The 26990-nt window shown below is 41.7% G+C and overlaps 1 protein-coding gene and 1 pseudogene across 18 annotated transcripts in view; one reads left to right on the top strand and one right to left on the bottom strand.

The window, feature by feature from the left end:
* The window catches only part of PCBP3 (poly(rC) binding protein 3), a 219144-nt gene that overhangs the window by 156793 nt on the left and 35361 nt on the right, over positions 1-26990 (bottom strand). The window lies entirely within an intron of this gene.
* On the top strand, positions 22289-25798 carry LOC123827931 (annotated as a pseudogene).

Consider the following 26990-nt stretch of genomic DNA (forward strand, 5'->3'; position numbering starts at 1 on the left):
TGAAATAAGAGAAAAATGATGGAAAAAGATGTACCATGCTAACCCTAATCAAAATAAAGCCTGAATGGCTGTATTAACATCAGAAAAAGTAGAGCTCAGAGCAAAGAATATTATCAGAAATTAAAAAGGACATTAAATAATAAAAAGAGCCAAAACAACTTGATAGAAGATCAGTAAAGGATTTAGGGGGCTGAACACTATCACCCACATTCCTTAACTGACATTCACAGAGAGCTCTGCACTAGCAATTTTCAACCTTTTTCATCTCATGGCATACACAAACTAATTACTAAAATGCCACAGCACACCAAAAATATATTTTTGCTTACCTGACAAAAAATAGGTATAATTTTGATTCATTCACACTGGACGGCTATTGTTGTGTTAGCTGTTGTCAGTTTTTTATTTGACAGTTTAAGGAAGGGAAAAGAGGTCAGTGCACCTGGCTAAATAGTCAGGTATTGCCTATTTTAAAAATTCTTGTAGCATGCCAATGTGTCGTGGCACATCAGTTGAAAATCACTGCTCTACACAATAACAACATAATACACCCTTTTCAAGTAATCATGGAATATATTTAGAGACCATTGTAGCCATTAAAAAGTGCAATAAAACTTAAAATGTTAAAATCAGAAAAAGTATGATCTCAAACCACTGGAATTCAATTAGAAATCAATAACAGAAAAGTATTTGAAAATCCTCCAAATACTTGAAAATAAATGGCACACTTCTAAATAACACATGGGTCAGAGAAGAGATCACAATAGAAATTCGAAAGCATTTGAACTGAGTAAAAATGAAAACACAAGATATCAAAATGTGTGGGATGCAGCAAAAGCAGTACCATGAGGGAAATTTGTAGTACTAAAATACCTAGATTAAGGGGAAAAAGTTCTCAAATCAATAACCTAAGCTTCTACTATACAAAACTAGAAAAAAAAAAGTAGAGCAAATTAAGACCAAAGACAGCAGAAGAAAAGCAATAAAAATGAGAGTAGAAATCTATGAGCAGGAAAGCAATAAAAAAATACAGAAAAGTAATGAAACCAAAAGTTGGTTTTTTGAGATCAATAATATTTATAAGCATCTAGCTACACTGATCAGGAAAAAAAGCCAAGAAGATACAAATTACCACTATCAATATAATAAGTAAAATATTACTACTGATACAAAGGATATTAAAAAGATAAGTCAAACCACAATGTGATACTAATTTAACACCTACTAAGATGACTATAAACAAAAGACCAGAAAATAAGAAGCACTGCTGAGGATGTGGAAAAATAGGCACCTTTATACATTACTGGTATAAATGTGAAATGGTTCAAGTCTAGGGAAAGACTGCCAGTTCCTCAAAACATCAAACATAGAATTACCATGTGACTCAGCAATTACACTCCCAGGTATATGTCCAAAATAAATGAAGACAATGACTCAAATAGATACTTGTTCACAGCATCACTATTCACAATAGCCAAAATGTGGAAACAACCCACATGTCCATCAACAGATAATGAATACACAAATTGTGATATATCCATAAAATGGAATATTCTACAGCCATAAAAAGGAATAAAGTACTGATACACACAACTCAGATAAACCTTGACACATGATACTAAGTGAAAGACTCCAGCCATAAAAGGCCACCATAGTATATGATTCCATTTACATGAAACATCCGAAATATGTAAATCCATAGAGATAAAAAGCAGATTAGTTGTCCAGGAGGTGGAGGAAGGGAGAAACAGGGCGTGACTACTTAATGGATAGTGTTTGTTACCATGATGGACAAATTTTAAAAATTCTGAAACTGGGTGGTGGTTGCACAACACTAAATTCACTGAATGTCACTGAACTGTACACATTAAAACAATTCATTGCTCCCTGGCTGGTGTGGCTCAGTGGATTGAGTTCCAGCCTGTGAACCAAAGGGTTGCCAGTTCCATCCCTAGCCAGGGAACATGCCTGGTTTACAGGCCAGATTCCCCAGTAGGGGGTGCTCAAGAGGCAACCACACATTGATGTTTCCCTCTTTCTCCCTCCCCCCCAATCAATCAATCAATCAATGCACCTTATGTGAATTTTACTTCAATAAAAAAATAATAAAATATAACATAACAAGGGTGTTAGAAATGTGCGAGAGATAGAAGCCAGAGGAACCAGGTGATCTGATCCAAATGCCTTTATTTGATGCTATGCTTACAAGCAAGCTGAGTCTGGACCGACTGCAGCCCTGGGGACCGGCGGGTAGGGGGAGAGTGGGGGTGGGGGAAGGCTGGAATGGTGTTTTTAAAAGAAAAAGCATAGGATTTGTGAGGGGATAGGGGAGGGGTTATTCTCTTGCTCTTCTGGGTGGGTGCCTCAGGGTTTCAGGATGTGAGCCAGAACAATGGGTCAGGTAAAGAGCAGGACTGTTCCCAGGTACAGAAGGGTCAGTCTGACCATGGGCCATTGTGGCTGGCGCCAGATGTCTATTGTGCCTGGTGGGAGAGAGTTTCAATTAAGCCTCGGGCTACCAAATGAGTCAGAATAACTGAGTCATGGGCACTCCAGCGGGTTGGAAAACTGGACTGACTAGGTCGTGAGCAGTCTGGCAGATTGGGAAACTAGCCTGACCCTTTCAAAGGGAATGTTAGAAACTACTGCATGGCAATGAATTTAACAACTTTGATGAAACAAATTCTTAGAAGAATCAAGCTATCAAAACTCACTCAAGAAGAATTAGATAACCCTATCTATATTCAAGAAACTGAATTCAAGCTAAAAACCTTCCCACCAAAAAGAGTCAACCTGATGGTTTCAATGATGAATTTCACCAAATATTCAAGAGAGAATTAATACCAATTCCTTACTAACTCATTCTGAAAATTGACTATAAGGGAACACTTCTCAACCTAGTCTATGAAGCTAGCATTCTATGAAGCTAGCATTTTGATACCAAAACCACAAAAAGACACTGCATTAACACACCAATATTCCTCATAAATATAGATGTAAAAATTCTTAAATTTTAGCATATGAAATCCTATAGTATACAAAAAAAATCATGACAAAGTGGATTCCAACCAGAAATGCAACTGGTTTAATGCTTTTTTAAAAATCAATGTAATTGATTTTTATATGGATGGCCACATAAGCTGACTAAAAATGAAAAACTAAATTAAAAAAATTATATAGTCATCTTAATAGATGCAGAAAAAGCATTTGGCAAAATTCAGTATCAATCATGAAAAAAATTCTCAGTGAACTTTCTGAACCTGATGAAAGACCTCGGGTTAAAACACACAGCTGACATTCATAAATAAGGCTGAGACACTGAATGCTTGCCCCCAAACCAGGAACAAAGACACTTTAACAAGCAATTCTTACTAGGATACCTAAGACATGATGTATGTAAGAGAAATATTGATAAGTTGAATGTCCTCAAAATTTAAAACTTTTTTTTTAATTTTATTTATTTATTTTTAGAGTGGTGGGAGGGAGATAGAGAGAGAGAGAGAAACATCAATGTGCGGTTGCTAGGGGTTGTAGCCTGCAACCCAGGCATGTACCCTGGCTGGAAATCGAACCTGCGACACTTTGGTTCGCAGCCCGCGCTCAATCCACTGAGCTATGCCAGCCAGGAAAATTTAAAACTTTTGATCTTCAAAAGACACTTACAAAAATGAAAAGTCAAACTACAAACTGGGAGAAAATATTTGCAAAACAAGTAACCCATAATAAAGGACAGTATCCAGAATATACAAAGAACTCTCAAAACTGGATAAGAAAATAACATAATTTTTTAAATGAGCAAAAATACTTCACCAAAGAAAACAAATGGATGGCAAATAAGCCCACAAAAAGATGACCTAGCAGAGAAAGAGGCAAGCCACAGAGGCCAACCAGAACCCAGTCCAGGAGCAGAGTGTAGGCCCAATGGAGACACCTTCCTCCCTATCCTGAATGCCATGGCAGAATAAACCTAAGACACATAACTTTCAACAGTGGGACACAGACATAAGAAATGGCCTCACTGTCTCCTCAGGGACAGGCAGACATGATGGGATCACTTGCTTCCAGCAGCTTGCAATGTACTGACAGGAGAAACACTGGGCCCCTGAACATACATGTGGACCTGGGGCCAGAGCACCAGGCCCATCAGGCGGCTCCAGGCAAGGTCTTCCTGGGGTTGGACCTGGTTCCTCTGTTCCTCTCTACTGACCACACTCCCTTCCTTAGGTAAACCCACCCAGTCTGTTGCCATAAATACTTCCAACCCTGATGATTCTCTAAAGTAATCTTCCTGACTCTGTCCTCTGCCCTGAGCTCCTATATCAACTGCCTACCTGACCAAGCCACCTGGATGTCTAAATTGAAACTTCAAGACCAAACCTGACCCTCCAGAGGTCATCCTGCCTCAGTTATTCAGGCCTAGGAATCATCTAGGCCTTTTCACCCCACATCTCTGACCCTTCTCCAGCAAGTTCTGCCTTAGCAGGGCCTCTGACCTCACCCTCCCACCAGCTCCCATCTTGGCCCACCATCTGCTCCCCTACAGACTGCAACCAGAGTCAGCTGCAGAGAACAGGAAAGTGGACTTCACTTCCTCAGGCACTGAGGATGACATCCATACCTTCATCCTCCTTTCCCATCTCCACCCCTCTAAGGTCGCCTCACCTGGGTCTGCTCCAGCTATTGCTGCTGCAGCTGGGGGCTCACTGTGGGAGCTCCCTCAGGCCACCAGCTCCACTGCCACCTCCTCAGAAAGGCCTTCCTGGACCACCTGCCAGGATCCCCCTCCCTTTTGTCAGTCTTCCTATTCTAATCCATCTGTCATGTGCTGTTTCATGTTTAAGCCATTTCCTTTTTTGGGGATCCCTTGCCTTGACTCCTCACCCCAAGTGAGCCACTTGGTGGCAGGAGCAGTGTGTGTTTCCTACCACCCAACCAAGCCTAAAAGAGTGCTGGGTGGGAGGAGGGCCCTTGGAGCCTTTTGGACAGGTGCACACACAAAGAGACAAATGAACAGACAGGCAGCTGCACCAAGTGGGGGCCTGCACACTCTCCCTGGGGGTAGGGCCCTGAAGGAAAACAGGCAGCTGTAAAAAAACATGTGTCTACATCTGTGGTTCTCTGTCTCTTTTTTCAAAATCACAGAATAAAATAACAGGTAGGGGAAAAAATGAAGACATTGTACCCACCATAAGAGACTTGTAATTCAACTAAACACAAAAAAAGACACAATCAAGACATATCTGAATAAAAGTCCTCATCTGCTCTGAGTTTACATGTCCCAGTTGAAAGCTGCTGCTGGCCACATGAGACACAGCCCAGAGCCCAGGCCGTCCCATCATCATCAGTTTGAACATGACACCCTAGCATTATATATGTAACCCACACCCACAACAAAATTTTACCTTTGGAAAGACATTTTAAAAGCGCAGACCAGAAATGAGAAAATTAATAAGTAAAATTTTATTCCTTTTGTGGATTTAGCCAGAGATACAAAGAATTGTCATACTCTTATTAAAACTACTATTTGTAATTTTTCTACTTTTACAAGCATGAGCCCCCACCAGGAACGAATGCACTCCCTTCCTGAGGGACGGTTCTGTCCTCCCACTGCCCCTCTCAGGCCCAAGCAGCCCCCATGTTCCAGCAGTCTAAAAACCGTCAGCAGACAGCTAAGGGAAGCAGGTTTTCCTCTAAATCCCACTGAGGACCCCATCCCAGTCCCAGCGCCCCTACCCTTGCCTTTTCTTCCTCCCATGGTCATGTCCACATGTCCACATAGCCAACGCCCCTGACATCCTTTTGACACTGCTGACATTTTCCATCAAAGTTTAAATGTTCATGTTATGAAATGGGCTGTCCCACCTCATTATTCAGGGGAGTGGGGCTGGGATCCTTCAGGCTCCCCTTGGAGCAGCTCCTTCTGACATGAATTCTTGATTTCTGGGGCTCTCCTGTCAGAAGAGAACAAGGAAGCAGAGACCAGCAGTGAGTGGAGGCAGCGGCTGGGGGCTATTCCATAGGATGTTTAGCCTACCACTTCCAAAGACCACTTAATGAGGACTTGAGATAATATTGGCTGTTTCAGGTGGGACATACAAGTGCAGCTCCTAGGCATCCGTTCATAGGTTCCATTTTGCTAAACAGGAGCTCATGCTTTGACAGATCTCAGTGAATGAAGAGCATATCCTGTTGTTTTTACCTAAAACTAAATAGGCCATTTCAAAGATCTGACTTCGGGAGGAAGACAGTCTTGAGTCCAAACTTCTCCAGATCTGGAAAACCAAGTTCCTCATTAACTCACCCCCTGTGGCAGAGCAAATTCAGAGTTCTGCAGTGCCAACCAGAAATCGGGGTTAACTAGAGTTTAAAAGAGCTTCATTCCCATGACAGAACCCACTAATGCAGTTACTGCTTTGAAATAATTATACTCTTGGTGATGGTCTCAGCAGAAAAGAAACAAGGTAGACAGGGTGCAGGGCAGAGGGGCAGGCAGGGTTGGACTTTACTCCTCAACCTCAAAAAATACTATCTTGAGGCCAATGCGTAGTAGCAGTGGTGTAGTGGTGATGTAGTCAAGGAAACCAAGGAATGTAGACCCTGAGAGCCCCTTGCCTAACATGAGCCTGTACGGCATACCAGCTGTGCTCTCTGCTCTGGAACAGCAGGTTCTTCATCTTTCTACACACCCTAGTGCAAGGTTCCTCCACTCAGAAGCTCACGGTTATGTGCACAGCAGCTGCCACATCCCGGGAGGGGGCATTGCTTGTTTCATTCCCTATTTAAGATATATTATACTCCATGTGTGTGAATAGAGATATGCATACCCATATTTCAATCCTTTCAAATTATATTGAACTTTGTTCACTATCAATTTCCAAAATGTTTGGTCTCTTACCAGGGTATTGAAGTTGCCTAAAATACACGTACTACACTTTCTAGACAACTCTCCAAATGAAACAGTTTTTCAATCCATGACCAAGAATTAGCTCTGCACACCCCCACCTGGACCTCCCCAAAAGCAAGCTGCCAAGCAGTGACAGGCTCTAGCAGGGACAGAAGGCCAGGTGCTCAGTCCCTCTCTTTATAATGAGTGTGTATAGTGTGATTGTAAAAAACATGCTTGCTCTTGGTGTATAAAGCTTGGAAAGCACAGAAAAGTGCAAGAAATATATTTAAAAGCATCTCCAATGCCCAAACAGAAGCAATGATAGCAGCAGAATGTATTTTCTTCTAGTAGTTTCTCATTATAACATTATCTATATATTTTTTAAAACAAAATGAGATAGACCCTATGTGCTTTCAAAACATTATATCCATGTTTGTGATATTTGTAGAAAATGTCCACAGGCCTGTGAACCAAAGGATCGTGGTTCGATTCCCAGTCAGGGCACATGCCTGGGTTGAGGGCCAGTTCCCAGTGGGGGATGCACGAGAGGCAACCATACATTGATATTTCTCTCCCTCTCTCCTTCCTTTCCCCTCTAAAGATAGATAGATAGATAAATAAATAAATAGATTTTTTAAAAAAGAATAACAAACCATTTCAGAAAAATTTCATTAAAAAAAAGAAAATGTCCATTAACAGTCTTTTAATATGCATTAATATTCAAATAAATTTTCTATAAGTTTCTATATAGAAACTTATCTATTATTTGAAATTGCTTGCATTGTTTTTATGCCTAGAAAAATGCTACTATATGTCAAATATAAGACTTTTCACCATACTTTTTCTATGAGTATAAAAATGATATATGTTCATTTTTAAAAATTTAGAAAACTCAGAAGTACATGCAAACAAACACTAGCAGTGATAGGAGCTCAAAGAAACAGACACCATAGATCTTTCATTTGTACCTCCTTCAGGACTTGGTTTGTGTTTAAAATACACAAAAACACACTTGCACAACATGTATGCACAGGCACACACATATGGCTATATGTTACATCATGCAGGCTATTTTTATGTGTATTCTGGCCTCATATGCTGGTGGATTTCTTCATCTCATGACTCATTCCTATAAACACTAACAGCTACCTAATAATGGTTTGTGCTGTGAGAGTACAGTAACTGACTTACTGAGTCCCCTACTATTGTGTATCTGGGCTGCCTCCAATTGTTAATGGCTTGAACCCATGATGTAATGTTCATTTTCTGTACATAAATTTAGTGGTTATCTGATTATTTCCTGAAGATAAATTCTAAAGAATAGAATTTTCAGCCAAAATGCCTGAATATTTCTAAAGCTTCTGGTACACCAGGACTACGAGCCCTCCAGAAGCTCATCTCCCTCCAGTCACAAAACAATGATGTGTCAGAGTTGGATCTCTGTTATTCCTTGCCAAACTCCTTATACTTTTATTTATTTTTAAACTATATTTTATCAATCATGGTGTAACAGTTGTCCCATTTTTTCTCCCCTTTATCCCCCACTCCCCTGCTGCCCCCTCCCTTCTGCGTCCCCCCCCCCCTTAGTTCATGTCCATGGGTTATACATATAAGTTCTCTGGCTTCTCCATTTCCCATACTATTTTTAACCTCTCCCTGTCTACTTTGTGCCTACCAATTATGCTTCTTATTCCCTGTACCTTTTCCCCCCGCCATTATCCTCCTCCCATTCCCCACTGATTACCTTCCATGTGATCTCCATTTCTGTGATTCTGTTCCTGTTCTAGTTGCTTGCTTAGTGTCTGGGGTTTTTTAGGTTCAGTTGTTGATAGTTGTGAGTTTGTTGTCACTTTAGTATTCATAGTTTTTGATCTTCTTTTTCTTAGATAAATCCCTTTAACATTTCATATAATAAAAGCTTGGTGATGATGAACTCCTTCAACTTTACCTTATCTATACTTTCTTTCTAAATGATAGCTTTGCTGGATAGGGTAATCTTGGATATAGGTCCTTGTCTTTCATGACTTGGAATACTTCTTTCTAGCCCCTTCTTGCCTGTAAGGCTTCTTTTGAGAAATTAACGGACAGTCTAATGGGAACTCCTTTGTAGGTAACTCTCTCCTTTTCTCTTGCTGCTTTTAAGATTCTCTCCTTATCTTTAATCTTAGGTAATTTGATTATGATGTGTCTTGGTGTGTTTCTTCTTGGATCCAACTTCTTTGGGACTTGTGAGCACCATGGACTTGCACATCTAGTTCTTTCACCATATTGGGGAAGTTTTCCTTCATTATTTGTTCAAATAAATTTTCAATTTCTTGTTCTTCCTCTTCTCCTTCTGGCACCCCTATGATTCAGCTGTTGGAGTGTTTAACGTTGTCCCACAGCAACCTCCTTATTATAAACCTTCTCAAAATATGCCAATAAGATGGTCCAAGAATGACATGAATACATTCAACATAAACAGTCAGGCTGATATCTCCCGACATTTGTTGGTACTTATGTTCCTTTTGTAAACTGCCTGCTCAACATTCACCAGCAAAGTAAGTAGATGAGAGTTAATGAAACACAGGAGAATTATAAAAAAGGAGAATGAAGAATTAATTTCTGGTCAGAGTTTCAACAACTATAAGTAAACATATTGTAAAAAAGAACAAATTCAGGTGATTGTATATTAGAATTAAAAAATTTTAATAGACCTAATAATAATCCCATTAAATTAAGAGGAAATCACTGTGAACTCAGGACCATAAAAGGTTTATCTCTAGCTCTCTCACTAAAAGTGGCTGCCACACTCACATGCAGCCTGAAGCCAAGATTTTAGCCTCTAACACTGCTTTTCACAAGAAGAAGAAGTCCTTTGCTAAGTAGCTGTTTCCATGACTTGAGGCAGGAGACAGAAGAGGGCCTGAAATGCAGAGTTCTGACCAGAAAGCAAGGTGACTTTAAACATCTGGGGCAGCACTGGGGCAGAAGCTGACAGGGTCCCAGACCAATATGTGGGAAGCTCACCATAAGAGAATCATTATTATGGTTTATCTGTGATCATTATTCAGTTTAATCTGAAACAGGAGCTCAGGCTGAACTCAAGGTCCAAATCATCTTAGAACCTGTGACCAAGTCACCCAGTCTATCAACTAATGGCTCTGAAGTGAAAAGCCTCACCTGCTGATCTATTGTGCCCAGGTCATCTGCCCTCTTAGAAAGGTGCAGAGGTAAGCAAGCTTCTGTAAAAGAACTGCCCCACAAAGGGGAATGATGCCAAGTAAATTCATTAAAACTATAGTGCATATATATTTTGTAAGGTTTATGTGGAGTAATAAATTTTGTAATTGCTGTATTTCTGCTTGCTTTTACTGCTAACACATTTAAAAGAATAATTTCTAATTTTGCTTAAATTGCTTTTAAAATTATTATTATATATATTTAACATATGGAGCCCTAAATAAAGTCCAAAATAGCAACAAATGTTCCTCTTTAGGTACAAAGTCCTCATAGATATTATGACCCTCCCATTTCCCACTGGCTTTCCCACCTTTCATGGTCAATCTGGACATTCACTTGCTACTAATCACTGTCTAGCATGTGTCTCCACTTCTTACTAGCCTTTGAATTTGATATGTAGTCATCTTCCCTACAGAAGTTTTGAAATCTGGCATTCTTTTACTTTCCAGGTTTGGTGTCCTGATTAGAGAAGTTTAAGCAAAATCAATGACCTGAGTTTTATGCTACCAGTTGTTCAGCTTCCCCTACCCACTCTGATAGTCCTCGGCTGTCTTTCCTCATGTCTCAATGTGGTGAATTTTATGGTTTGAAAATTATATATCAAATCAGAAAATAAAATAATAGGCATCTATATACTTACCATAAAGAATAAAGAGTTGTCACATTTTGTTTTATTTCCCTCAGGTCTCTACAAACAGTTCTTGCAGATGCAACTAAAGCCCTATGTACCCCAGGGATCACTTCTGCTTCCCTACAGGTAGGTAATGACATAATGTAAAGATGACACATCATCCTTCACAATCAGTGTTTACACCTTTACTAGCTATGTAACTATCCAACAACACGACAGTTCACCCATACTACTGAAATTTGTTTTTTTTGCAGTCAACATTGCTAGAGATTTATGCATCTTGATACCCATAGATCTGATTCTTTCATTTCAGTGCTGAATGATTTTTGACTATATAAACAGAACAAATGTCTAGGACCCCTTACTGAGGCCAATTAGTTAGTTTCCACCAATTTGCTATTACAAACACTGAAGGGCCACATCTCTCAGACACCACGATTTCTTCTAGAGAAAATACCTGACAATGACATTGGTGGGTCATATGATGTGCATGTTACCAACTTTACTTATATAACCAAATTCATTTCCAAAGTGGTTATATCAGTCAAGGAGTAAGAGGTCCCATTTCCCCATACCTCACCAATATTTATTAACTGACTCATGTTTGCCAATGTGATAAATATGAAATGGTCTCTCATTGCTTTCATTCACATTTCATAGATTAACAGAAAAATTACAGGGTTTTCATACATTTATAATCTTTCTTGTTTCTTCATTTTGAACTGTCTTTTCATAGTTTTTATCTACTGTGTGCTTATTCTCTTAATATCTTTAATATTAATACTTTTTAAAGTTATAAGACTTTTAAATGTGTCCCATCTGTAGTCTTTTAAGTCTATAAATTTTATCTACTATACAGATGATTTTTTATTTAATATAGTAAAATAAACCAGTATCTTTCCTTATAGTTTGTGCTTTTTGTGCTGACACCCTGATGTCAAAGACAGTCTTCACATTCTAGTATTTTTAGTAGTCTTTTCTTCTGTAAGTTTTAGTTTTCCCTTTCATACTCAGGATTTTACTCCATCTAGATTTCAGTCTCATATATGAAGGTCTAGGTATGGATCTAATTTTATCTTTACCATATGCACAGAAGATTATCCCAGCAATGTTTACTAAAAGGTCTATCCTTTCCCATGGACTTGTAATGCAATCTCCAGCAGTATGAATTTCTGTGTGTGTGAGTGTGCACAGTGGGGTATGGGTACTGTGTGAGTGTATGTATAGATGTGGGTATGTGGGTGTGTGAGTGGATGTGTGTGTGAGTGAGGGGGATATGTGTGGGTGTGCGAGTGGTATGTGCGTATGTGTGTGAGTGGTATGTGCGTTATGTGTGTGGGAGGGTGTAGGTGTGTGGGGGGGAAGGTGTAGTGTGTGTGGTATGTGTGGATGGTATGTTCCCTCACTTCACTGCACTGGCATATCTGTCTATCCCTGGGCCAAAAATACAAGTCCTAAATATTACACCTCTATAATAAGATTGACATTGAAAGAGCAAGTCTCCTCTTGTTCAGTTGTTTGTTCCAAAATTATTTACTGTTTTGGTCCCTTACTCTTCCACTGTATTTTAGGATAAGCTCTCCAAAACCCACACGAAGATTTGGTTTTTCATTTAATTGACAAATGTCATCTTTAAATATTGATTTCTCATATCATTAATGAGATATAACTAATATTGTCTTTTATTTTTTATTAATCTTACCCAAGTTAGACAATTTTGTTTTTCTTTACAACCAGCCTTTTATTACTTCTATTCCTCTTTGTCCCCCATTTCACAAATTTCTGTTCTTACTTTTCTCATTTCCTTCCTTCTACTGTCTTTTGCTCTCCAAACTTCTTAACTCAGACACTTATCTGATCAATTTTGAGCTTTTTTTTTTAATCCTCGCCCAAGGAAATGTTTTGATTTTAAAGAGGAAGAAGAGAGACAGAGACAGAGAGAAACATCAATGTGAGAAACATCGATTGGTGGCCTCCCATACACACCCCAACTGGGGATCGAAACCATAATGCAGGTACGCGCCCTAACTAGAACTGAACCCACAACCTTTTGATATTTGGGATAACGCTCCAATCAGCTGAACCACCCAGCCAGGGCTTAAGCCTTTTTTCTTTTCTAATACATAACTCTAAAGATATAAATTTCCTCCCATGCACTGCTGCAATCTATAAGCCTTACTTTACATTGTTAAGAGTCGGTCAATTCGGATATTTCCATTGTGACTTCTTCCTTAATTTGAATGATTTTTAGTGTTTTTTAATGTCAAATATATAAACTTTCCTTTTTTGTGCTTTTATTATTGATTTCTGACTTTAACTTCATTGGTATGAGGACATGATCTGAAAGGATTAGAGATTGACTTTGTGACCATTTTGAAAATGTTTCACAGGTTTCAAGAGAATATGTATTTACTAGTTGGTTGCAGTTTTTTCATATGACCTAGAGATAGAGCTTGTTCAAATCTTGTATACTTTTATTTATGTGTTTGTATCTGACCTGTCAGTTCCTGAAAAATAAACATTAAAATAGCCCATATGGCTGTGAATTTATCCACTTCTCCTTATAAATCAGCCAATTTTCCTATATATTTTGAGTTTTAGTTATCTTATATATCTATAAATTCTGAACTACTCTATCTTTATCCTAACTATTTTCTTCTATCATCATATAGAAGTACACTATACATTAAAAAACTTTTGTCTCTACACACATTCAATCCAGTATTAATAGAGCTACATCAGTTTTGTTGTAGGTGTTAACTGCTTGGTTTATTTACTTTATATCATTGCAAAACACTGTCCCAAATAACATTATTAAAAGCATTTGAGTGGATTTTGTACTGTATTGTTTAAATCTCACCTTAAGAACTTGGTGGGTGCCCTGAAACACAGGTTCTCCTGGAGGACTGGATGTAAGGTTTGAGATGAGAAGTGTACTTGGGTAGCTCTAGGCTTCTGGTGTAAGCAACGAGACAATGAAATGATGGCGGTAAGCTCACAAGTTCAGTTTTGGATCTGTTATGTCTGACATGTTTGTTAGCCTGGCAAGTGAAGATGTCCAATAGGCACCAAGTCAAATTAGTCCAGGGTTGGTTGGAAAGGTCTGGGGTGGAATCATCAGAACACAGAGTAGGTGAGATCCCAGAAGGAGGAAGGGAGGTGGAAGCACAATCAGCCACCACACTTTATAGAGATACAAGGAGCCAGACATTACATTCAGGACAGTGTGTGGAGACCATCAGCCCTTTAGGGAAAAAGACAATGCCAAGGGCAGAAACATAAAATCCCATAACTGAGACAAAGTAGGAACACAACTGGAGTTTGATCAAGTGCTCTGTGCATGTCACACCCGCAGCTGTCCTGGCAACAGGTCCCCTTCCCCAAGCCAACAAGGAGACCACCACATGCAAAGGAAGAAAACAGAAGTCAGAGGCACAGCCATTACAGTTTGGCTTCTTCTTTAGTAAGGTTTTGACAGGAGTCACTGAAGCAGACAATGAACCAAACCTTGTAGAAAGCAATCTGCATATGACTAAAAGGGTACATTTTCACTTGTGCCCACAGATGAACTGATGGGTTGAGCTGATTCCTGTCATCAGTGTGAGTCAAAAGTCACATGGGTACATATCTTTATTGTTATTCACAGTGGCATCTCCTCAAAGAGCCCAAAAGCTGAGACAATGTAGATCCTTACCCCAGGGAGCCCCTCATGGGGCAGTTAGAATAGCAGCACGCTGAGAGGAGTCCTGCCTACACTGCACTGCACTCCCTGTACTGGTCAGGCAGGCTGGGCCCTCCAGAACACGCTAGGAACAGGGAGTCCACAGGGTGGGACATAGCTTCAAGGAGTCCACACTGTGTTAGGAGACAGCTTCACACCAATAGCCCCAATGCCATGGAGGACAAAAGATCTCTCTGCTTCAACATGGTGAGCTGCAATATTCAAAAGGGGAGATTGCTTCCTCCTGGGTAGATAGGGAAAGCTGCATGGCCAGACCAGGTTAGTTTGTTCTAGGCCCTGTGGACAGAATTGGCATGCTGAGTCTGCAAAGAGACAGTCCTGATGGATAGAAACCAAGAACCAGGTCAGGGGCTCTGCCTAGTCTGGCAGGAACATATACTACATAAGCGGGAGAAGTGGCGGGCTGAGCTGGAGAGACAGGCTACAGGCTAACACCAGAAGATCTGGAACATGTGGTGGAGGGGGTTGTTCACCTGGCCTTTATCTGAAAGATAATAGGTTGCAAAGGACAACTTCACAGTGGAGGCATGTTGCAATCTGGAATTCCATGACTATTGGAGTAACTTCCTAAACTCTAGATAATTAATACATTTATCCCCAAACACCCATGTGGTGCTGGGAGATTTCCACCTAAATTATACTGAAGCAACCCTCACTAAAAATGTGTCATCACAATTTATATAAATGTAGATCTGGAAAACAGCTCAAGTTAATGAGATGCTGACCATAAACCAGTGGACATACTATCAAGGGAAGACTCAGAGCAAATCATTTGAAAAGGAAAAAGTTTACTTGAAAGAGATACAAGAGTGTCAGTCTTCAAAGCTGACTTGCCAAATGAAAAAAACAGCAAAGATGGAAATTTAGGATGGAAAGATTACAAATTAAAATGGGATACAACTAGACACCTATTAGAATTGTTAAAATTTTAAAAACTGACATACCCAATGCTTGCAAAGTCTCAGAGCAGTAAGAACTCACTCTCATTCATTTCTAGTGGGAATGGAAAATGGTGCAAGCCACTTTGGAAGTATCTTACAAAACTAAACACAATCTTACCACATAATCCAGCAATTGTACTCTCTGGTATTTGCCCAAATGAGTTGAAAACTTAATATCCAAACAAAAATCCACAAACAGCTTTAGTCATAGCTGCCAAAAACTGGAAGCAACCAAGACATCCTTCAATATGTGAATGGATAAAACTGTGATACATTTGAACAATAGAATATTACTCAGCCATAAAAATAAATCAGTTATAAAACCACCAAAAAAAATAGATGAATCATAAATACACATAGCTAAGTAAAAGAAGACAATCTGAAAAAGCTACATACTGTGTGACTCCAGTTGTATGATATTCTGGAACAGACAAAACTGTAGATGTCTTTTCCCCAAATAGGTCAGGGGCTGAGGGAGGGGACTGAAGGGGTGGAGCCAGGGGATTTTTAGGACAGTGAAACTATTCTGTATTATACTGCAATGGTGACTACAAGATAGTAAACATTTCTCAAAAGCCACATGCTTTACAGCACAAAAGTAAACCTTAGTGTATGCAACTTCTTAAAAAGTCATTTAGGCTGTCAGGGAATCCCAGGATGGAGTGTGGAATGCGACAAAAGACTTACTGTGTTAAAAATTTACAAAACAACCTCCCTGAGGGATGGAGAATAAGGTGCTGACCTGAGTCACTTTGGAAATGAGTGAAGTCTGTAAGAGTAACAGCAAAAGGAACTAAACTTAAGCCCTGTGCTCTAGCTGATAAAGTTGTTTCCCAGGGGTGTGTGTTAACAGCTCTGACACTGCTGTGCATGGACACTGGGATTGAACAAGTAAGTGGATGGACGATGGTGGGAGCCAGGTGTCTGTCTCCACTGTTGGAGTTACTCATAAACAAAGGGAAAGAAGCTAGAATGATCCATGCAGTGGTGGATTAGAGCTAGAAATATGCTCGTGTATTGTTAGCTTATAGATACAGATAGGTACATATGGACACATTTATAGATATGTGTATATACAGGTTACCATATACACACGTTTCCCCTGTTTTGTCAGCTAAGAGCACCTAGAAGTAACAATACCCCAGTAGCAATACACACACCAGTGCCCAGGTCTTGTTTTTTTATATCATTTTCCAATTAAAGGGGCCCAGGCTCCTGATTTTAGAATGGGACAGGATCTACACAGAGTAAGCCTGAGGCCTCTTGTAGTAAACAAAAAGGAAAGAGGTGCTTAAAAAGCAAAACATTCCTTTTTGACAGGGACACAATGACAGGGACATGTCAAAGGGACACAGGAGCCAACTGAAAGGATTCCCATTGGCCTACTCTGGAAAAATTGGAGCAAAAAAATAAATTAGCACAGAACTCTGAACCAAAATATAAAACAAACATTCATGAGCCCATACTGATATGAACAAATGATTGAAAAAATAAATGGGAGAGACAAACACATCCCCTGCAGATAGTTCCAGCACTCCCTGTGGCTGCTCCAACCTCAGGGAGGGTAAGCTCACCACACTCCTCAAACGTGTACTGTGCACCTCAACCTCCTTCCACAGAGGACAGTGTAGGAGGGAAGAGCAATGTGGAGTGCAGAAACCTGACAGACACACCTCCGCCAGGGGACCACAGCCAACGCCCACCATGACCAGTCGCATTAATAATATAAACTCTTGATATGTCATAAAAATGGCACTTTACCTCTGTGGTCTTCTTCCCCAAAACCTACACCCTAGCCTAACCAAGAGAAAAACATCAAATCTCAATAAAGGGATACCGTACAAAATACCTGACCAGTAGTCCTCAAAACTGTCAAGGTCATCAAAAACAAAGGAAAGTCTCATCAACTATCACAGCCTACAAAGACATGACGACTAAATACCATGTGGTGTCCTGGGTGGGATTCTGGGACAGAAAAGGGACATTAGGAAAATATTAAGAAAATCTAAAGACTAAACTTTAGTTAACAACAAAGTATCAACATTGATTCATCAATTATAACAAAGGTCCCATACTATGTAAAATGTTAAACTGGGGGTGGGGTATATAGGGATTCTCTGAACTATCTTTATAATAATTCTGTAGATCTAAAACTTTTAAAATTAAAGGCTTATTTTTAAGAAAACCTTCAATTAAAGGAAAAAAAGACCAAAGTCACCAACTTTTCAGTAGTTTGCAGGAAAACAGCAACTTTCTCACAGTACCAACAAATTCAGATAGATTGCATGTACCTTTGGACATTGATATTGCAGAACTCCAAGGGAAGGTGTTTCTACAAGAAAGTCCAAGTTCATGGGAAATGCTCAAGATTTTATTATTTGGGCACCAAGTAACTTGTAGCATATCTGAGATGCAAAGTGTTTTTCCACCAACTAAGGTCTGCTTAGTGGTAATGGAAGCAAAACAAAGTGTCAGCTTTGCCTCAATAATATTTCTAATTCTTACACTGAATTTAAGTATAAGACATTGAATATTCTAGAAGGCTGGCTATCATTTCTGCACACCATAAAATATCTTCACACTTGCTGATCACTCCTTAACAACAGTTCCCTTTGCTGAGCACTTCCAACCCATTAAACACTTCCAATGCATGGCTGCTTCCCTCACACCAACTCAGCAAGACAGGGACTAGTATTTCCATTTTCCAGACGTGGAAAGTAAGACCCAGAAAGGCTAAAGGCTTTGTCCAAAATCTTCAAAAAGAGGAAGCAAGGGAGCCAGCCTTTGAACTCTGGCCTGCCAGGTACTGGAGCCAGCCAGCTTCTCCCTCCAGGCTAGGACCTGCCAGAGGCCTCTTGGTGTGTGCACACAGCCGAGATACAGCAAGGTGGTCTGCCAGCCAGGGCCTTGCCTGGCCGTGAGCAGAGCTCACTGGTCAAGTGGACATTTTTGTGAACAGTGTGAATGTTTCTGGGAGAACAAAGAAGCCTTCCTACATGGAGAAAGATCAGAAGTCATCTTGAATCTGTGCCCTTGAAACAAAGCCAGGGTCTAAAAGCTTTTACGGAACCACATGCATCACAGTCATCAATATGCCATTAGATCCTGGACATTAATTCCCTAAAAGTATTTCCAAACCTTTGAAAGGATTAACCCTTTACCATATTGAATTGTCCCCCTCCCAGAAGCTATAGTTGCTGGCTTTTTTTTTTGTTTTCAGCTTAAATGAGACGCTGATTTTATTTTTCTACCTTCATAAAAGTTAGATAAAATAAAGCAATGTTTCACAAATAAACCCTTGCACTTTTATTTCCTGAATATTGAGATGATCCCCTTCAGTTTACAAAAGTTCTATGGTTCCCAAACCTCAAGCGGCAAAAACAGTGTAATTCCCCTCCCAGGCTTCTTGATCAACTGGGTTCCTCAAAGGTTTTGGGAGTCAGGGTACACAGGATCCCAAAAGTCTCCCAAGAGAATTTAGAAGTCACTGAATCTAAATGCCCAGGCATGGAGAATCCCAGTGCCCAGCCTCCTGCTGCCACCTCTTCCCACACAGTAGCCCCATCACCTGCCAGAACATCTTCCAAGCCAGAGCCCCCACCTTTCTCACCAAACCTCACCCTTATGGTAACCCAGCCTGTAACTCCCCCACAGTGACACTATAATCCTGAGTATGCTCCTTTCACACAGAAAGACTCCAATCCTTCTTCAAATTTGAGCCTTTCAAACAGCACCTAATACCCAGGGGAAGGGAGAGAAGGGCACTTAACTAGATCTTCCTTCTGGGAACAGCTTTTTATGAGCTGGACTAACCTTCCTCGGTTCTGTGGCTGATACTCACTGGGGAAGCAGGACTATCCTTGGCATCAGAGAAGCCTGAACTGAATCCAGACAGTTACCAGTGGAATGACCTTGGACAAGCTTCTTGACTCTTCTAAAAATCTCAGTGTCCTCCTCACATTCCCAGGGCTGTATGAGCAGTCACAGGACAGCATGGGTGAGTGCTCAGCGCTGCAGCCTAGCAGATGGATCAGTGCACCACTCCACTGACACTGGAGACCTGCCACATACGCCAGCAACAGCCTCACTCTCTGCCTCCCTCTCCAGGAGCCTAACAACAATCAGAAAGCACACTGAAACTGGTCTGTCACCTCCACCATTTGTATGCCATGCTCCTAATAATGTAACCTATATTTGCCACTGCCTCTGGAATCAATCTGATTATGTTCATAAAAGGAGAATCACATGTTATGGCCCAGAACCTCTCAAATCAGGGCAATAGGAGTTCATCAGGAATGCAGATTCCCAGGCATCACACCTGCTGGACCAGAATCTATAGGTTTAAAGATCCCAGTGATCCACATGCACATTAAAGTTTGAGAAGCACTGGCCTAGATCCCTAGAGACCAGAAGTCTTTCAATTCCAAAATTTCTGCTGGGGACTATTTCAGACTAGAAAGTATTATTTTCTTCCCACTGCTACTATTAATAGCATGTATACACACTTAGCCAGCATGAAGAGTAAACAGAGACTGGCTTCAAGGGCCTGGAAATAAGAGTTGTAAAAAGAAAATATAAGTGTGCTGACAAGCCTCACCACCATGAGATTTCCTGTCATCTTTTTATCAACCTCCCTCTAAGCACTTTCTCCTCTGTTTGATCAAAGTTTGCAGAGATAGTAATTTTTTAAATAAAACACCCAATTCCTAGATGTAAGTGCCACTGGGAACTGGAACGGTCTCAGATTGAAGAAGAAAGAGAGGAGGAATTCACTGGCATTTTCTGACATCTGAAAGCCAGTGAGCTCATCCTTCCTGTCCACAGTAGACCAGTGCCACCTCCCTCCACCAGCTAGACGTTCTTAATCTAAGCTGCTAAAAGGCTTCCCATGCCATTTGGGGTTTGTGCTAACTGAGCCGAGCACTTGCTGATTAAACCAAAATCTTTCCTCTTTCTAGAGCATTACTACATGGGTAGTAGGTTGGGGGCTGAAGGAGAGGAGGGCAGGGTCGGGGTAGGGAAAGACAGCAATAATGAACTCTATCCACCACACACCAGTATGCTAGGCTCTGCTACAAGAAACCAGCCCAACAAGACATCTGGGCAGTGCATAATAGAAAGAATAAGCCTGTACCCTGGATGCTGCAAGACCTAACTCGTTTGGGGACCTAAGCACTGCAATTCTGCCAAAGCCCCCAGGTGACTCTCCTGTGCATTCGGGGTGGAGAAGTATGACTCCTGGAGACAGGGTCTGCTGGAATCATTACCACTGGCATTCTATAGTAATGAGGTGGGTTTTCTAAAACACAGGACTGCTAATGTAATGGTATAAGTGACTGCTTGGCTACTGAGTGTCCTGAATGTGGAAGTCTCTAAGACAAATGGAAGGTCTTTCCAAGACTGGTGCTAACAAAACATAAACACACATGTACAAAAAAAGCAACAGGGTGTCCTGACACTGGACATCCTCTGTGCCTCTCCCACCTCCAAGTGGACCGAATTGGGGAACCTATGGCCAGGTCAACATTTATCTCTGCCTGCTGGGCATATGGCAGGAGGCAGCGAACAATGGCGTGATGCCTATTTTCATATGGCCAATGAACTAAAAATGGTTTTTGTGATTTTAAAAAGTTGAGAAGAAAAAAAAAGAGTGAGACATGTCACATGGGGTCCACATACCTAAAATATTTACATTCAGACTCTTGGTTTGTGACAACCATAGGTGCCCAGATGTACCCAGCATGGGTCCACGCCGGTAGGCACTTTCTCTACCAACCTCGTAGCCAGGAAAGACCTGAAATGCCTATGAGGGGAAGCCAACATAACCTCAGTCATCCTAAGAACCTCAAGAAAAGAACCATCAAGTAATGAACTCCGAAAGAAGCAGGAAGAGGCTCTTGTCTCCATGTACACAAGGAGACCATCCAGTTGAGTGACTCAGGAAGAGTCTCTACAGGCACCTCTGCTGGTGAAAGGCTCTGGCTGTCACTTACCACTGTGCCCCCAGGCTGAGTCCCACTGTGCAGCGGGCCTAACTATACTGCCAATAGAAAGACCAAGATACCCACAGAGGCTCTTGCCGAGGTAAGCCTTGAGTTGAAGACATTTCTAGGACTAAATGCAAACTGTTACACCCCTGCTTGGCCTCACAATTAATCCCAGAACTTGGCTGATCCTGGGAAGGACATCAGAGCACGTAACACAAAAGAATGACTCACATTCAGGAAGCAAAGTCTAGAACCATGCTGCAAAGATAGCAACCCCAGGTGCTAATGAAGAAGGCCAGCAAGAGGCCTTCTTACTGGGTCAGCAGCCCTCCAACCTGGCCCAGACGACCCCTCTGACCAATTCTGCAATCAGTTCCCAAAAGCCAGAATAAGAGGCATGCTTCCCTACGACAGCCTCAGTGGAGGCCAACTAAAGAGCACTAACCAGGCTCCCAGAAACCAAAGGAAGGCAGAACTCAGTTATCTCCCAAATCAACTATTGTCATGATGTATTCAACAGACAAGAGCACTCTGTGTCGTATACCTTGCACTATATCGCATCCCTCTGTAGGTCATCTGGCTCACAAAATTGATTTAGGAGAGATTATTCAATTCCATTTTGCATTTTCATGTTTTGGAACTCTGCCAGCAGCAACTTCTGTTCTTCCAGAGGTCAGAAAGCTATGGACAAGACAATCTCCTGCTGTTGTAAATGGAACTCCATATTCCCTTTATGAATTTCCTGTCAATCTTCAAATTACTTCAAATACGATTGCCCTTCATTTAGACAGTGTTTTATGTCTCCATGTCTACCTTCTTCCCATATTCGATTACCTTGTCGGCTGCAGACAGCTCTCCCCAGAGACCCTCTGGGCGCCTATGTCGAAGGGAGCGTTGGTGGACGGGGACAAGGGGGGGCAACTGCAATTTCTGGTTTGCAGCAAGCTGGCTGACCACAGCAAATGTAAGCTAGTATGTCTTGTATTTTAAAAACTCCTGTTCTTGGTCCGCTTCCCCCACCAACCAACACCACAGCCCCATATTCTTTTTGTAGAAAAACAAGTGAACAATCATTGCTGTCTTCTCCTCTCACTCTGGTCAGACTTTACCTGCCCTTTCCTCAGCCACCAGCCACTCCACGTTGCCAGTGTCTCCCTCAAGCATCTTCCACGTTTGATACCTGTTACCTCATCTGCTCAGTGCTTCCTGAGCTGCCACTTGACCAGCTACTCTTCTCAGTTGCTCCTATGGAAGTGTGTCTTCTCCCAACCTCTTGACATCAGAGGGCCCTGCCTTGGTCCCAGGTCCTCATCTGTCTCTGTACCCCTTTTCAAAAACTCTCCCTTCACCTAGATGCCCAGCAGTCCCAAACCTCTATCCCTCTCTCCCAAACCCCAACTCATGTGCAGGGGCCTGTTCCTACTGCCTGTGTTGTGTATCCTAACTGGAGCCTCAGGCCTTCCAGCCCCTCCAACCCAAGGCACTGAGGGCTTCCCCATCCTTGACCACCACATGCCACCTTTCAGGCTGTCTAAACAAAAATTACTCTCAACACCTCTCCTTTTCACATCACAGGTCTATGTTTGTGAGCAAGCCCTATGAGCTCTACCAGCCATCCATGACCAGAACCCAACCACGCACAGCCCACTGCCCTGCTGCACATCACCATCTCCCTTTCCCAGGTTAATGAGATGACCACTTAACCGGCTTCCTTTTGTCCTTGACCCAGAAAGGGCAGGCAGGATCATCTTGTTAGAGCCTAAGTCCATTCATGTCACTGTTCTCCTGAAACTCTGCAATGACTCCCTATTTCCCGCTGAGTAACAGCCAAATTCTCCCACTGGTCTATGGGCCCAACAAGACCTGCTCACCCTCTCCCAGCCCACCATTACCTCCCACCCCAACCACTGCTCTCAGCATTTCCTCACCTCCACCATGCTCCGCCATGCCAGCCTCTCCTGTTGTCCCTGACATTTGCTTCTACTGCCCCTCCTCTGGGATGTTCTTCCTGACATTCACATATCTAACTCCCTCACCTGCTCCACATCAGTCCTCAGATGGCACCTGAACAAGGGCAGCCACCCTCACTTGGCCAGCATCCCCAATCTAGCCTACCCTGGCACTGCCCACTATCACAACATGCTCCTTTATACACTTCCTGTTCACAGAATCTGTTTCCTCCAACAGGAGGTAAGGCTCCTTGGGCAGGGGTCTGTATCTGTTCTGTCCACTGTTACTGCCCAAGTACCTAGAATGGGTCTGGTACTCTATAAATTTGAATTTAAAAATTGTTGGCCTCAAAACCTCAATTTCCTGGAAACAAAAGTAAAAGGGGGAGTAAAATGAGTTGCAGTTTGAACGATATACTTGGTCTTTGAGGAAAGCCAAGGATGCCAATGTAGTTGAACAAAGTCAGCCAGAGAAAGCAGGAGGAAGTGAGTCCAGGAGCAGGCAGAGGCCAGGTCGTTTGAAACTCAGAACCTAATACTTTGCCTTATACTATGAGGAACACAGGGAGACCAACCCTGGAGAGTTTTAGACAAAGGGATGGCATGATCTCACCTATATTTTTAAATAAACTTTTGATTTTGAGACAATTATAGATTTGCATGCAGTTGTAGAAAGAGTACAGAGTTAATCTGTGCTTCCCTCAATGGTGATATCCTGCAAAACTATAGTACACTGTCACAACCAAGACATTGACATTGACACAATCAAGAGACAGAACACTGCCATCCCCACAAGGATCTCTAGTGTTTCTCTTTTATAGATACAACCACATCCCTCCCACCCCCATCTCTTCCTTAGCCTCAGATAACCACTAATCTAGTCTCCATTTCTATAATTTTCTCATTTCAAGAATGTTATATAAATGGACCATATAGTATGTAACCTCTGGGATTAGCTTTTATCACTCAGCCTAATTCTCTGGAGATTCATCCAAGTTCAATCTTTTTTATTGCAGAGTGTTATTCCATAGCATAGATGTGCCATAATCTGCTTAACTATCCATCCACTGAAAAATATCTGGTTTCTAGTTTTTCGCTATTATAAATAAACCTACTAAGAAATTTGTGAATAGCTTTTATGTGAACATAGTTTTCATTTTTCTGGGATAAATGCCCAGGAGATAATATTGCTGGGTTGTGCGGTAGTTACAAATTTAACTTTATAAGAAACTGCCAGGCTGTGCACAACCAGGAGAAGGAGCTCAAGAGCCTCAGCAACAAGTGTGCTTCCTTCATCGATAAGGTGTGAAGCCTGGAGCAGCAGAATAAGATTCTGAAGACCAAGTGGACTCTCCTGTAGCAGCAAAAGATGACTTGTAGTAACATGGACAATATGTTCGAGGTCTACATCAACAACCTTTGGCGGCAGCTGGAAACACTGGCCCAGGAGAAACTGAGACTGGAGGCAGAGTTTGGCAACATACAGGGGTTGGTGGAGGACTTGAAGAATAAGTACAAGGATGAGCTCAACAAGCACACAGAGATGGAGAATGAATTTGTCCTCATCAAGAAGGATGTGGATGAAGCTTACATGAACAAAGTAGAGCTGGAGTCCTGCCTGGAAGGGCTGACCAATGAGATCAACTTCTACAGGCAGCTGTATGACGAGGAGATTCATGAGCTGCAGCCCCAGATCTCCAACACATCTGTGGTGCTGTCCATGGACAAGAGCCGCTCCCTGGACCTGGACAGCATCATCGCCCAGGTCAAGGCCCAGTATGAGGAGATGGCCAACCGTAGCTGAGCTGAGGCTGAGGCCATCTGCAAGATCAAGTATGAGGAGCTGCAGACATTGGCTGGGAAACACAGGGATGACCTGCATCGCAGGAAAACAGAGATTTCTGAGACTAACTGGAACATCAGTAGAATCCAGGCTGAGATCAATGGCTTCAAAGGCCAGGGGGCTTCCCTGGAGGCTGCCATCAAGGATGTTAAGCAGCGTGGCAAGCTGGCCATTGAGGATGCTCAGGCCAAGGTGGCTGAGCTGGAAGCCACTCTGAGAGCCGTCAAGCAGGACACAGCCCAGCAGCTGCATGAGTACCAGGAGCTCATGAACATCAAGCTGGCCCTGGACATGGAGATCGCCACCTACCACACGCTGCTAGAGGGCAAGGAGAGCCCAATGGAGTCTGGGATGCAGAACATGAGTATCCATACCAAGACCACCAGTGGCTACTCAGGTGAGCTGAGCCCAGCTTATGGGAACTTCAACTATGGCCTGGGCTTCCAGGCCAGTCTGGGCTCTGGCAGGAGCTCTGGCTCCTTCAGCTGCACCAGCAGCCGCACCAGCACCAGCTCGTCCAAGACGGTGGTTGTGAAGAAGACTGAGACCCGAGATGGGAAGCTGGTGTCTGAGTCATCTGATGTCCTGTCCAAGTGAAGGACTACTGTGGTCCCTCCTGTCCTCCAAGCTGGCAGGAAAGGAGCTCTGTAGGGGAGTGGAAGGTACAGGAGACCCAAATGAGGCACAGCCCCAGGCCTCAGCTCACCCTTGGGGTGGGGTTGTGTACTGCCTGGGGTACCACCTCCTACCCTGCCCCCAACTAAAAGCCAAATCAAGTGTATTTTTTTTCCCTCCCAAAATAAAGCCTCAGCTGGCTCTGCCAAAAGAAAAAAAAAAAGAAAAAAGAAAAGAAACTGCCAAACTGTTGTCCAGAGAAGCTATACTATTTTACATTCCCACAAGCAATGTATGTTCCTCCACATCCTAACCATCATTTGCTATTATCACTATTTTTTTTTGTCACAGCCATTCTGACATGTGTAGTAATATCTCACTGTGGTTTTAATTTGTACTTCCTAAATGGCTAATAATGTTGGGTATCTTGTCACATGCTTATCTGCCATGTGTATTATCTTCTTTTTGATGAAATGTCTCTTTGTGTCTTCTGTCTAGTTTCTAGTTGAATTGTTTTCTTTTACTGTTGAGTTCTGATAGTTCACATATTTTCATTACCAGTCTTTTCTTAGTATGTGATTTGTAAATATTCCTTCTAGTCTGTAGCTTCCCATCATTTTATCAGGTTCTTTTGCAGAAAAGTTTTTAACTTTCATGAAGTCCAAATTATTAATTTTCCTCCTATAGAAGATGTTTTATGTCAAGTCTAATAATTTTGTCCAGCTCTTGCCCTAAAATACATTTATCCTATTTCTAAGTTTTATAGATGTGCATTTGTGATATATTTTGAATTACTTTTTGTGTATGGTATGAAGCAGATTAAGGTTCATTTCTTGCTTATGAATGTGTGATTATTCCAGCACCATTTGTTAGAAAAGCTAACTTACTACCACTGGATTGCTTCTGCAATTCTCAATCATCTGAGAAAAGAATTTCTCAAAAATCATTTGGGCATATTGCTGTGATTCTCTATACTATTTTCTATACTTGGTTCCCTAAACTGTTACACTGACCTCTGTGTCTATCCTTCTGACAGTACCACATAGTCATGATTGCTGTGGATATAAATCTTGAAATTAGGCAGACTGCTTCCTCTCCCTTTAGTCTTCCTTTTCAAAATTGTTTTAGCTCTTCTGGTTCCTTTGTTTTCCATATTTATTTTAGAATCAGGTTG

Source organism: Phyllostomus hastatus, unplaced genomic scaffold (genome assembly GCF_019186645.2).
Source record: "Phyllostomus hastatus isolate PE091 unplaced genomic scaffold, TTU_PhHast_1.1 phas_contig_948, whole genome shotgun sequence".
NCBI classification, from domain to species: Eukaryota; Metazoa; Chordata; class Mammalia; order Chiroptera; family Phyllostomidae; genus Phyllostomus; species Phyllostomus hastatus.